This window comes from Dipteris shenzhenensis, chromosome 12 (assembly GCF_047967505.1).
Source record: "Dipteris shenzhenensis isolate YYH24624 ecotype China chromosome 12, Dip_SZ_1.0, whole genome shotgun sequence".
NCBI lineage: Eukaryota > Viridiplantae > Streptophyta > Polypodiopsida > Gleicheniales > Dipteridaceae > Dipteris > Dipteris shenzhenensis.
The window spans coordinates 49,284,116-49,295,425 of record NC_141607.1 but is presented as its reverse complement, the minus strand read 5'-3'; the positions used below and the strand labels follow the sequence as shown (position 1 = coordinate 49,295,425).

The following is an 11,310-nucleotide window of genomic DNA, read 5'->3' as shown; positions in this document are numbered from 1 at the left end:
TATATTTTCTATGATCATCTCTTTCGCTCCTATTGCTATTTGTTATATGGAGTGGAAATTTGGATCCATTATCCATTCTTTTAATTCTAAGATTTGATCTGCATTGGGTGTCATAGTGACGCTTTTAATTTGATGCTCATTGAATTTCTTATGTAGTATGAACTCATTATAGTATCATGTGTCATTTTGATGGGTGCATAGTATAGTTGTGTCCTTGTCAATGAAATCGTTTGCTTCACTATCACTTATGATTAAATTACCTAGGTAATATTGAATCTCTTCTACCATTGGTTGTCTTATTCTGATTATGTTTAAGAATTCTATGAATATTGGATCTTCTAGGTGACATATTGATGTGTGAAGGAATGAAAAGGTTACAGCTGTCCAGAAACCTAAGTTTCCAATATAGCATTTTCTACAAAATTCATTTTCTTGCACCTTGTATTTACATATTGGAGGCAATTGGGACATATCTCCAAATAAGAGCTTTTTTTTATTTTCAAAAGGCTGCAAGATTGTTTGCTTGCAAGTTTCACAAACTGTCTGATTATTGTGTTTAATGTTTAGACTGTCATTATTGAGATCTCATCAATTATTATGATTTTTGCATTTTGCAATTCTATGTATCGTTCATCTGACACTGGTAAGGAGGCACAAAATATATCATGTCTCTTTGGTAGAGCAAATTGATGATGGACAGTAGTTGCTAATCGACTTAGTCTCATTGCAGCTGCTCCTGTTGTTGCTACTAGAACAATTGATTATCCTTGTTTTACATAATTATAAGTAATGTACTTGATCATAAATGTATTTCCTGAACCACGAGTACCACAAATGACATGAAGTCCTATGGGTGATGCATTAATCTTTTCATAAATTTCTTGTTGTTCATAAGAAAGAGTTGCATTTTCGAAGTCCTTGAACTCGTTCATCATTTGAAGTAATTTTGTGCATGCTGTGTTATGTATATTGGTATCTTCATGAAGGACGGTTGAAGCCATGAAGGAGTTTTGAATAACACATAATGGGCTTTTTTAGAGTATCATGTTTGTTAGTTGGTGGTGATTTTGATCAATTAGCCAGTGCACTTTGCAATATTGATCGATCAGAGATTCGATGTCTTCTTCTGTTTTTATGAAGTCTTGGATATGGCATTCTAAGAAGTAAGATTTTGTATGATTGTTTTCAGAAATGAGCTCATTCTCATTTCTAAAATTTACGTTCTTTAGTAGAAGGTTGTAAGAAAATCCTTCAAAATGATGAGTAGGGCGTAATCTGTGAAACATACAATCCGTGTTGATGGATATACATAATTTTTGAAAGAAGCTACGATAGTTATGTTATCTTTGTTTTTTTTCTTTGACTTTTGGACATTGTATTGTTTCCAGAATTCATAGAAGGTCAAGTTCTTCATGACACTTGGACGACCGCAATATATATCTATAGGATGCATTACAGAAATTCAACGTTCACGAAGGTATTTTTGGTGCATGGATGGGAAAGAGGAGTCAATGAAATGCACAGTTTCGCTTCTTTGAATGGTAGATATTTGTAAGCATGACAATGCTGCCTCTGTTGGAGATGTTGGCTTTGAAAGAATGTATGCAGATATCATTTTTAACTTAATTGTATCTAGATTATCTAGTCTAAGAAGTTTCGCATCACCAGGATTCAAGTTCATGTGTCCCATGGGTTTGGTTTTCATAGCATATTTTAGAAGGTAATATGATAGGCTTGTGTTGGTTATTTTTTGAATATTCATATGTGCTTGCCACAAGAGTAATATTTCTGCATGGTATGGAATGACATTACGATGTTCTAGGTACGGATGGAAGTAGATCCATCTTTGTGTGAGAGGATCTAAAGTAGGTTTAGTTTCTAAATGTATAGGATATGGAAATCCATTTTTGCTTTTGTGGTTTGTGCTTGAGTCAAATAGATTACATGTTGGCCTACATGTGTGGATTTGTTTTCTCTTTACCATATAGTTAAGCTTTCTTTGAATTGAATTCTCTGGCCAGTTACTAAAATCATTCATGTAAGGGATATATGCATCTATCTGGTTTGATACAATCTCCATGTCTTGTTCATCTACCCATAGCATTATGTGTGCATACATAGATCCTCGATTTTGTACCTCATATCTTATGATGTGATGGTTGACTCTACGTAGTAGTCCTTTATCACACAGAATATATCTTGCTAAGAATTGTTGCAGTCTAACATGGAAGAGCACTACGCATTCAATTGGACAATCTCTCCATGTGAAGTCCTTATTGAATTGTTTAGCAATGATTTCTACTTGATCGATTTCACACCATCTCGTGGTTGATACCTCATCTGCAGTAAGTGTAAGGAATATATTGGGAAGGCCCCATGTGTCAACCATTGCCATTAGATCTTTTAAGTTTCTATGGTGCCATTAAGGAGATCCAGGAATAGAACTTGGTATTTGAAACTTAAGAATACATCTAATTATCTCTTGTTCAGATATTCTTGGATTTTGTCATCTTTATTGGTCAATATCTCTTTGTAATACTATAGTTTGAGTAGAATTTGCTATTATAATAGATTGACGTATTTGGTACATCAGCAACAAGTATGGTTTGTAAAGAGTGAACACGGAGAACAATGTTGATATTCTCATTTTTAAATATACGTTGAAGAACATCTTGCCATCATGAGCACCATATCCAAAAGGATAGAGGAATGGGAATAATGCATACTCAAGTGTTAATTCGTCACATTGTGACAGATCTTCCATAGATGTTATGAGTTGACACTCAATAATTCTTGTTGATACACAAAGTACAATTGTGCCGACTTCCTGTGATGTATTTTTTTTAAATTGATGAGTTGTAGGTAGCATGTTAATTTGTTCTAGTAATGACAAGTAGTTGTTCTCATGTGCAATTTTCATAAGATCGAATGGTGAGTCAGCAGAGTGTCTTTCAAGAATATCAAAAATAACTTCTGAAGAAAGAACACTTACTCTGGTTTTGGATGCGGTCGTTCATACATTGTCAAGTATTGTTTAAATATGGGATTTGTTCTAGAGTTAAACATTAGAACGTGTTTCGTTGTTGATAGTAAGTTTGTTGAGTTACCACAAAATCTTTGTTGGTGATTTCAACCTTTAGTGGATTATCCAACATCAATCTTCTTTGTAGTATACCTGTTGCTAAAGATGTAATACCTTTAGAAACGTTTAGGGATATATCGATTATAGAAAGCATTTGCATTTGAAATATGTCTGCACCTAATACAATAGTCTGGATCATAGGGAATACAACTTTCTGAATGGACTATCTATGCATGCTTTACAAGCCATTTTTTATCTATATCCTAGGCCATTTTCTACATGTAAACTTATGAACGTATTGAATAAGTCATATGGTGTTATACTTGATTCTAGTAGTGATATTACTGATTTTAACTTTGTAAAAGAACCTGTGTTAAATTCTATTCTACCACAAAAGACACAATATTGCATCTTTGAAATATATTGAGAAGTAATTTGGTTCCATTCTTTTAAAAATTTATCGATGAATAGCCATGAAGAGAAACTTGGTTGTAATCATCTTTTCTTGTTTTCTATGCTAATGTAGGAAGCATGTTCTCTTCTTTCAATAATGACCTTTTCATATTTTTAAAGTAAATTATATGTTAAAGTAGAGAACCTACTTTATTTTCTTGTTGTGGATCAAAGCGTTAAAAATGACTTGAAATTCACCAATTCGAACAATCTGCAAACAAAATATCAAGGTTGTTAACACTTTATATTTTTATCAATTTGATACCAATTTGAATATAGCATATAGGAATTTGAATGTAGCATATAGCATTTCGAATTTACAACATGGTAAATAGCTCTTGACAAAATATGAAGAGGGGAGAGGAGAAGAGTGGAGATGAGGAGAGAGGACATAGCTAGAGAGCACACCACAAATGACTAACTGTACACTAGATTTAGTTGAAAAAATAGAATATATACAAACTCTTTTAGGGTTAGGGTTAGGGGATCTAACCCTTTCCTTTATAGCACTCTATAAGGTTAGTGCTATGCACATATGATCATGTGATGGTGCTATGCACACATGATCACAAGATCTTGAGCGTGAACTCTCAACACCTTCCCTCAAGATCAACATCATGAAGTAGGCCTTCCCTCAAGATGATGATTTTGGGAAATCAAAGAAGGACTGAGCATTACATTCCATCAGCTCTTTCTTTTTGCACATAGGAGTTTATGTTTAACATATATTTTTTTGAATGTTTTTTGTAGCTATTTGAATTTGGGATATAGCATTTTCATTTATCACTTTTTATACATATGGTAGCAATTTGAATTTAAGATATAGCACTTTAAATTTCGTACAAAGCATTTTGCATTAAGAATTAGCACTTAATCATTAAGCAACTAGCATTTTTGCATTTAGCATATAGCGCTTTGTATCTAACACATAAACAAATAAACTTAACCACACATTCGTGCGAGGGGAGAGTCGGCGCATTTCCTCTCCAAAAATTATAAGACCAAGGAATATGCCCTTCCTTCGGTTCATATCATTTTGCATTTTGCATTAACATTTTTTTTTTTGCATTTTTTTGGTAGCTATTTGAATTTGGGACATAGCATTTTCATTTATCACTTTTTATAATATATGGTAGCAATTTGAATTTAAGATATAGCACTTTGAATTTCGTACATAGCATTTTGCTTAAGAATTAGCACTTGTCATTGAGCAACTAGTATTTTTGCATTTAGCATATAGCGCTTTGTATCCAACACATAAACTTAACCACACATTCATGTGGGGAGAGAGTTGGCACATTTCCTCTCCAAAAATTATAAGACCAAGGAACGCACCCTTCCTTGGGTTCATATCATTTTGTATTTTGCACTTAGTATTTTGCATATAGCATGAACAATTTGAGTTTGAGATATAGAACATAGCACGTTGCATTTTGCACATGGTACTTTGCTTTTAGGAATGTATGATTTTGTATTTTGAACACAGTATCATGTAGCAATTTGATTTTGGGATATAGAACTTTACATTTAGTATATAGTAATTTTCATTTAGGTACTAGTTTTAAAATGGCTAACATGCCATATCAACATCTTGGGTTGTTCTTGTTCTAGGTATATGTGCAGCGAGCTATATGGTGTGTTGACTTTGTATGGTTTTAAGCTTGCAAAAGAGGAGCTAGGAATGAGGGGGGGCTTTCCCACACCTAGGTTAGATGGGCACCATAAGAGCAATCTTGTGAGGGATGATGGCTTCTATCTACTTAAAAGCTTGTATGATGAGATCCATTAGGTGAGGGATACGAAATCAAATTTTGGTAAGTACAGAGAAATTGTGAGTGGTCCAAGGTTGCAAAGAAGGTGCTTAAGGAGCTACAAACTAGAAACCCTTGTCATATACATATATTGGATGGACACCATTAGATTGGCATTTCAAGGAATTATGATTGTTATCTTGAAAGTTTGAATGAGGAAATCCTTGTTTAGTTCTTAGAGTGAGTGTGTGCATCGGAAGCATGGATATCTGGATAAAAGATTTTTGAGTAACCTTCTTTTTGAAATGTATGGAAAATGTGAAAGGTTGGAGTATGCACAAGCTATTTTCAACAAAAGAATCCTGGAGTGTTATGATTGCTACGTAAGCCCAGAATGAATTTGGCAAAGAAGCAACCTTAGAGAAAGGTCTAGAGATATATGCTGTTATTGTTGGCAACAGATGGTAGTTAGATGTGGTGGTGGTGACAACTCTTGTCAATATGTATGTTAAAGTGTAGCAACATGGATGATTCAAGGCTTCTGTTTGCATAGATGCGACTTCAGAATGCAACCTCTTGGAATGCCATGATTACAATGTGTCTACATGATTCAATGGTTTTTTTTACAAAGATTGCACTATCACATGCGATCTCATGGAATGCCACCATGATCACATCTTGTCTCTAGGAAGTGCACAGTGAGGAGGCTTTACAACTATTTGGTCAAATGCAGGGTGAAAGCATTGACCATAACAAGGTCATTTTCATTTGCATTTTGGATGTGTGCACCAAAGAAAAAGCCTTGGAAGATTGGGGCACTTACATGCTAGTTTTGTTGGCTGTAAATTGGAATCTGATGTGGGGACACCCCTTGTTAATATGTATGGCAAATGTGGGAGTCTAGATGATTCAAGATCTGTGTTTATAGTGATGCCTGTGTGAAATATGGTCTCATGGAATACCATAATTTCAACATCTTCTGAGCATCTTCTTAGCACGCGTTCAGAAAGGAAGCCCTACAACTGTTCGGTCAAAAGCAGGCTAAAGGTGTGAAGCCATACAAGGTAACCTTTGTTTGTGTTCTCAGTGCCATAGTAGCCTTACAGAAAGGGCGAGAGATCCATGCTTTTATTGTTGGCAATGGGAGAGTATGGGTGAGGTGTCTAACAAAGGGTCAGAATGCAACGTGGCCATGCATGGGGGAAAAACTGATAGCATTGGTAGGGATGCAACATGGGCAGCATGCTAGCTGCCATGTCGGAACAAGGAACTGCACAAAAGATCACTGGCAGATAACTGCAACTTTATAGGAGTACCTTGGAGCGGTAAAGGTTATCAATGCAAAGTTGTCAGGCTCATGTTAAAGGTCTACAAGTAGACTACAGCACCCAAGGTATGTTGGGAGCTACAAAGGTAGCAAAGTAGGGTTGTCTATTCCCTCTCTATTCCAGTACAAAAGGCAGCAAGCACATCCCATCCATCTTTACAAGTGCAGTTTCCAAAGCCATGTGTTGGAGACATCCATGATTTAATATAGCAGCATGATTTGCCTACACCTCTGTTAAGGAACCAAACTGGCACATGCTTCAAGAACATAGACAAAGCTTCCCTTGCTACAAAATCTGCTCAGGTGCAAGCTCCACCTTGTGTGCTTCTCCTGTTGCAATATCCTAAGTCCATGGCACAAGATAGTAGGCCTGATGCTACCTGCAATCTCATCTCTAGACTACTCCCTGTGAACAGCTAACTATAAGGCAGTGTTTGCTATAACCTCCTGCAATCTCACCTCTAGACTGCTCCCTGTGGACAGCCAACTGTAAGGCAGTGCTTTTGCTATAACCTTGATCAACTTGCTACCCTTTGATGGAAGCTATCCAATGCCTTGAAGCAATTGGCCCATTGTGGTCAAAAGCCACAATTATGGTAGTCCAGGAGACCATTATCATAAGGGATTATGGTAAATAATCTCCTTGCTTTGCACATGCTAACACACATCACATCCATCTTGATAAGTGTAGTTTCCAAAGCCATGTGTTGGAGACATCCATGATCGAATATAGCAGCATGATTTGCCTACACCTCTGTTAAGTAGCCAAACTGGCACATGCTTCAAGAGCATAGACAAAGGTGATTTCATTCAGCTTGAAGCCCTCAAGCTTCCTCTGATGGACTGACACACACTTCAAGAGCATGGACAAAGGTGATTTCATTCAGCTTGAAGCCCTCAAGCTTCCTCTGATGGAAAACATTCAAAGTGCCTTTGTCATGTGAATTATGCGCAAAAGCTATAATCATAGGTCCCATCTTGACAAGTGCAGTTATGAAAGCCCTGTGTAGGACACATCCATGTGACTCCTATCTGTTGCTAGTCATAGTTGCATGAATCTCCCAACCTTGTTCTAGAGTTTCCATATTGGCATACAAGTTAAATGTGATATTGTTTGGCTCAATGATTCTTGCCTACACTTGTGCAACCTTGAATCTGCTCCTCTATTTCAATACAGCCATCCATACCATAGGCACCTCATGATAATGTGTAATCACTAAACCAACACGTGCCAGTTTCTGGAGATGGCTCAGCATTGTTAGGCCTGGGAGAGGAGCCTGAGAAGAACCATATGGATTCAGTTTGTTGACATGTTAGGTTTGGATGAGACAACAGCATGGAGTTGTTGGACCACAGCCAACAAGATAGGACGTGCCTATTGTATGGATCAGCACAAATGGTTGTATGTAAACTAAAGTCTTCAACCTATTTCAGTACTACCTGCCAGTTAACACAACACACCTTAATATGGAATATCCTTCCTACTTGGCTAGGCCACCACCATTCAGTTTAAAGAAGGCCCTTTGTTGTTGATCTCCAAGGCACCAAAGCTTGTCAATAGCTTAGCTTTGATACCATGTTATGGAAATGATTTGCTTGCTACAGCCAACTCCTACACAACATAATAAATGTCACGAGATCTTACAAAGAAAATTTCAAATGTGAACTCACTCCATATGCGAGTATGTATAGAGAGCTAAGACATTTGGATGGATACTCAAGAAGATCAAGTGCAAGCTCCAGTACTCAATAGGCATATGTCACAGCATGGAGTTGAAAGACGGCTCAGTCTTTGCTATGCAAATGGATTGGTGTGAGATGCTCGAGTGGATTATTGAAGCACACCCAAGACATGGCTTGGGAAAGTGGAGTGGCCTTCCTTGGCATCATAAAGTTTTTCCACACTTTCCCCTCAGGTTTTGAGGATCGTTCATGTCAACAGGGATATTGCAAGCATGAAAGGAGCTCAGCTCCCCTTTGAACTGGACCAGCTGCGCTTATGTTTGAGGTGATGCTACTTTCTTGAAAAGCATCTGGTGGTCCAACACCCTTGACTTGGAAGGGCAGCTTCTAGCCTGTGTCAATCCAAAAGAGCAAGGAATCCTAACAGCCAAGTAGTTTAGAAAGACATTTAGAATGAGAAACAAATGTACTGGCTCACTAATGAGTAGGTCACAATTAAACTCAACTTGAAAGCCAAAGACATTTATTCTACAAACCGTGATGTAGGTGATTGGCGACAACTCACTAAGTCATCTATTTGGTCTACTAACAAACATTTTGTTTATTATGTGATCCCTGAGGCACACATTCATCTCCTAATGAGAAAATCTTTTGCCTTGTGAACTATGATTTCTCCAATCAGCACAACTACCAGGTCTCAAACTTCAAGGCATCCCTACTACATGCCATCTTGCACCTTATATGCCTGTGGGCTCTAGATTTGAAGCCTATAAACGGCTCAAGACTGCCTCCACTTCTTTATTCTATACTCGGTTAGAAGGGACTAGGTAAATGCTTGAAAAGCATGCTTCAAAAACAGATTTGTGTGTTCTTGCAAAAAAAAGAACAGATTTGTGTGCCCTATCTTCAAGCATACTTGCTTCTAGAATAGGATTTCCTTCCTTCAATTTGGGCGTGATGGTGTGGATGGAGTCGCTGAGGATTCTTAACAATAATCTCCTTAAAAGATTTCAAGTATATCAGTTCTATAAATCAGCAACACTTCGCAGAAAGAGGAATACTCAGCCAAAATCAGCATGTCATAAAGGACTATCACTCCATGGCAAAGAATTAGATACCTGTGCTTGCTGCCTGCTGCAATATCTGATGAACCCAACTATTGACTAAAGGACCTTCTTGTTGTTGAGTTGATTAGATACCTTCGGGTCAAATCCAAGCTCTAGAAGATGGCTTCATTGAGACCTTTTGAAGCTTATCGATTGTAGCTTGGTACTCCAAGAGCTCTTCCAAATCCAGGATCTCGAAGATGGCTTCATTAGCACTTTGGTCACTTCTCTACAATTTGCACAGCAACATTTGAAGTGACTTTGGGAATAGAGTAAAGAGATCAAGATAAATATTTATCCAAGTGCCAAAATGCAGACACATGTCAAGCTTGGGCAGTCTATGACACTTCGTGGATACCGCAAACCATGTTGGCAGGTACAGCCACATCAAACATTTTTGGATACGCCAAACCCAAATCTGAACAAGCAGCATTGTAAACATCAAACATATGAGTTTCAAAGCACCTAAAATTGGCAAAATTGAACCCTAGTATTGTTAAATACTGACATAGAACTAAGAGATCCAAACAACTTACTATCCATTATATTCTTGAAAGTTTCCTTCCCCCAAGGGAAAAACCAGAAAAATTACATCAGGCACCTCATTTCATATGAGATTCTCTCTCTCTCTCTCTCTCTCTCTCACCCACACACATGCACACACAACACACAGAAAGAAATAGTCTTTGTAATGTGTGAAGCTCTTAGGAGGGAGGTGGAGGTGGAGGTCTAGTGGAGGAGGTGCACATGCAATCTTCTTTGAATAGCCTGTAAACTTCTAAATTTCTTGCAAAATCCCTTGCACTATGACTGAATCCTCTCATGTGATACATCCATGCTACTTCTTGCAGACAACATTTGTCTAGGACTAGAATATTTTGTGTTTGATTCATAGTGTGATAAAGCTCTATTTTGGAAATTATTTGAAGGATGTAAAAGATCTTCACCGATTGGCTTCAGGAGGGAAATTTCAATGGCAGAAGAGCAAATGATTCTTTACAATCTCATAGGAAGATACTCCTGGTGCTTGTTTGAGATTGCACTGGGTCCCTAGAGGTTCTAAACAAAGATTCCTGAGCTTTCAGTTGGATCTAGACATCCCTCTTGCAGTTAGCACCAGCTGGAGAAATATCGAGGTCACATACTGCAGATTGCAGTACATCTAGCTCTCCCTTATAGGTCGGGCTCAGATTCTGAACGAAGCTCTATGTGCAACTATGTGATGTGGTTTCTTGTTTCATATTTTATCCTTAAGAGCATGCAGATGATGCTCAAGATGGGAAGCACAATTTAGACATAAAACTACAAAGCAAGGCTTTATTAGCTAACCTTGTGGTGAGGGAATTTCTCCAGGGTTTCAGACTTTGGAAAAGGCTCACTGCCATTAACTCTTCTATTTCAGATTATAGAGGTAAATCTATTCTCCACCATATTGTAGACAGTTGCCAGCTTATCGATTGCAGCTTGGTACTCCAAGAGCTCTTCTCTGGAATGCAGTGGGCAAACACAAACAAGTCCGTTATAAAGATAAGATAGCTGTTCGATTAATTTTGATCCATATGGTACTGCAAGTTGTAAGCTGACCTTGGCTTTCATAATCAAATTCTGGCTATAATCTGAAGTAAAACCATAGAAAAATGGGAAGATGCTGGTGCAGGGAGAAAGTGGGCCATCTTGGAATTGAACCAGAGACCTCGCCCGTGAAGTAAATCATCGCACCTACACTACTACAAGCTCTTGAACGCAGAGAAGATGCCATTGCTGTGTGCTAAAATTTTAAATGATGGAAGGCACGCTCTATCATCCAGAACCAACTTCGCTTCCTCTTACTCATTTTCCAGCTCCTCTTCCTCCTCCTCGTTGTCTTCCTCCTCCTCTTCCTCCTCCTTTTTCTTGCATGTTTCTTGC

At 37.7% G+C, this 11,310-nt stretch overlaps 1 long non-coding RNA gene across 2 annotated transcripts; it reads right to left on the bottom strand.

Moving 5' to 3' along the window:
• Positions 1-9,257: 9,257 nt before the first annotated feature.
• Positions 9,258-10,859, bottom strand: LOC147896336 (uncharacterized). 2 transcript variants are annotated; one of them, XR_015541845.1, is made up of 4 exons: positions 10,732-10,859; positions 9,939-9,963; positions 9,415-9,820; positions 9,258-9,295 (listed from the first exon to the last, which is right to left on the bottom strand). It is a non-coding gene; the product is annotated as an uncharacterized LOC147896336 (long non-coding RNA). The 2 variants fall into 2 exon arrangements; XR_015541844.1 differs by having other exon boundaries at positions 9,268-9,820.
• Positions 10,860-11,310: the final 451 nt, after the last annotated feature.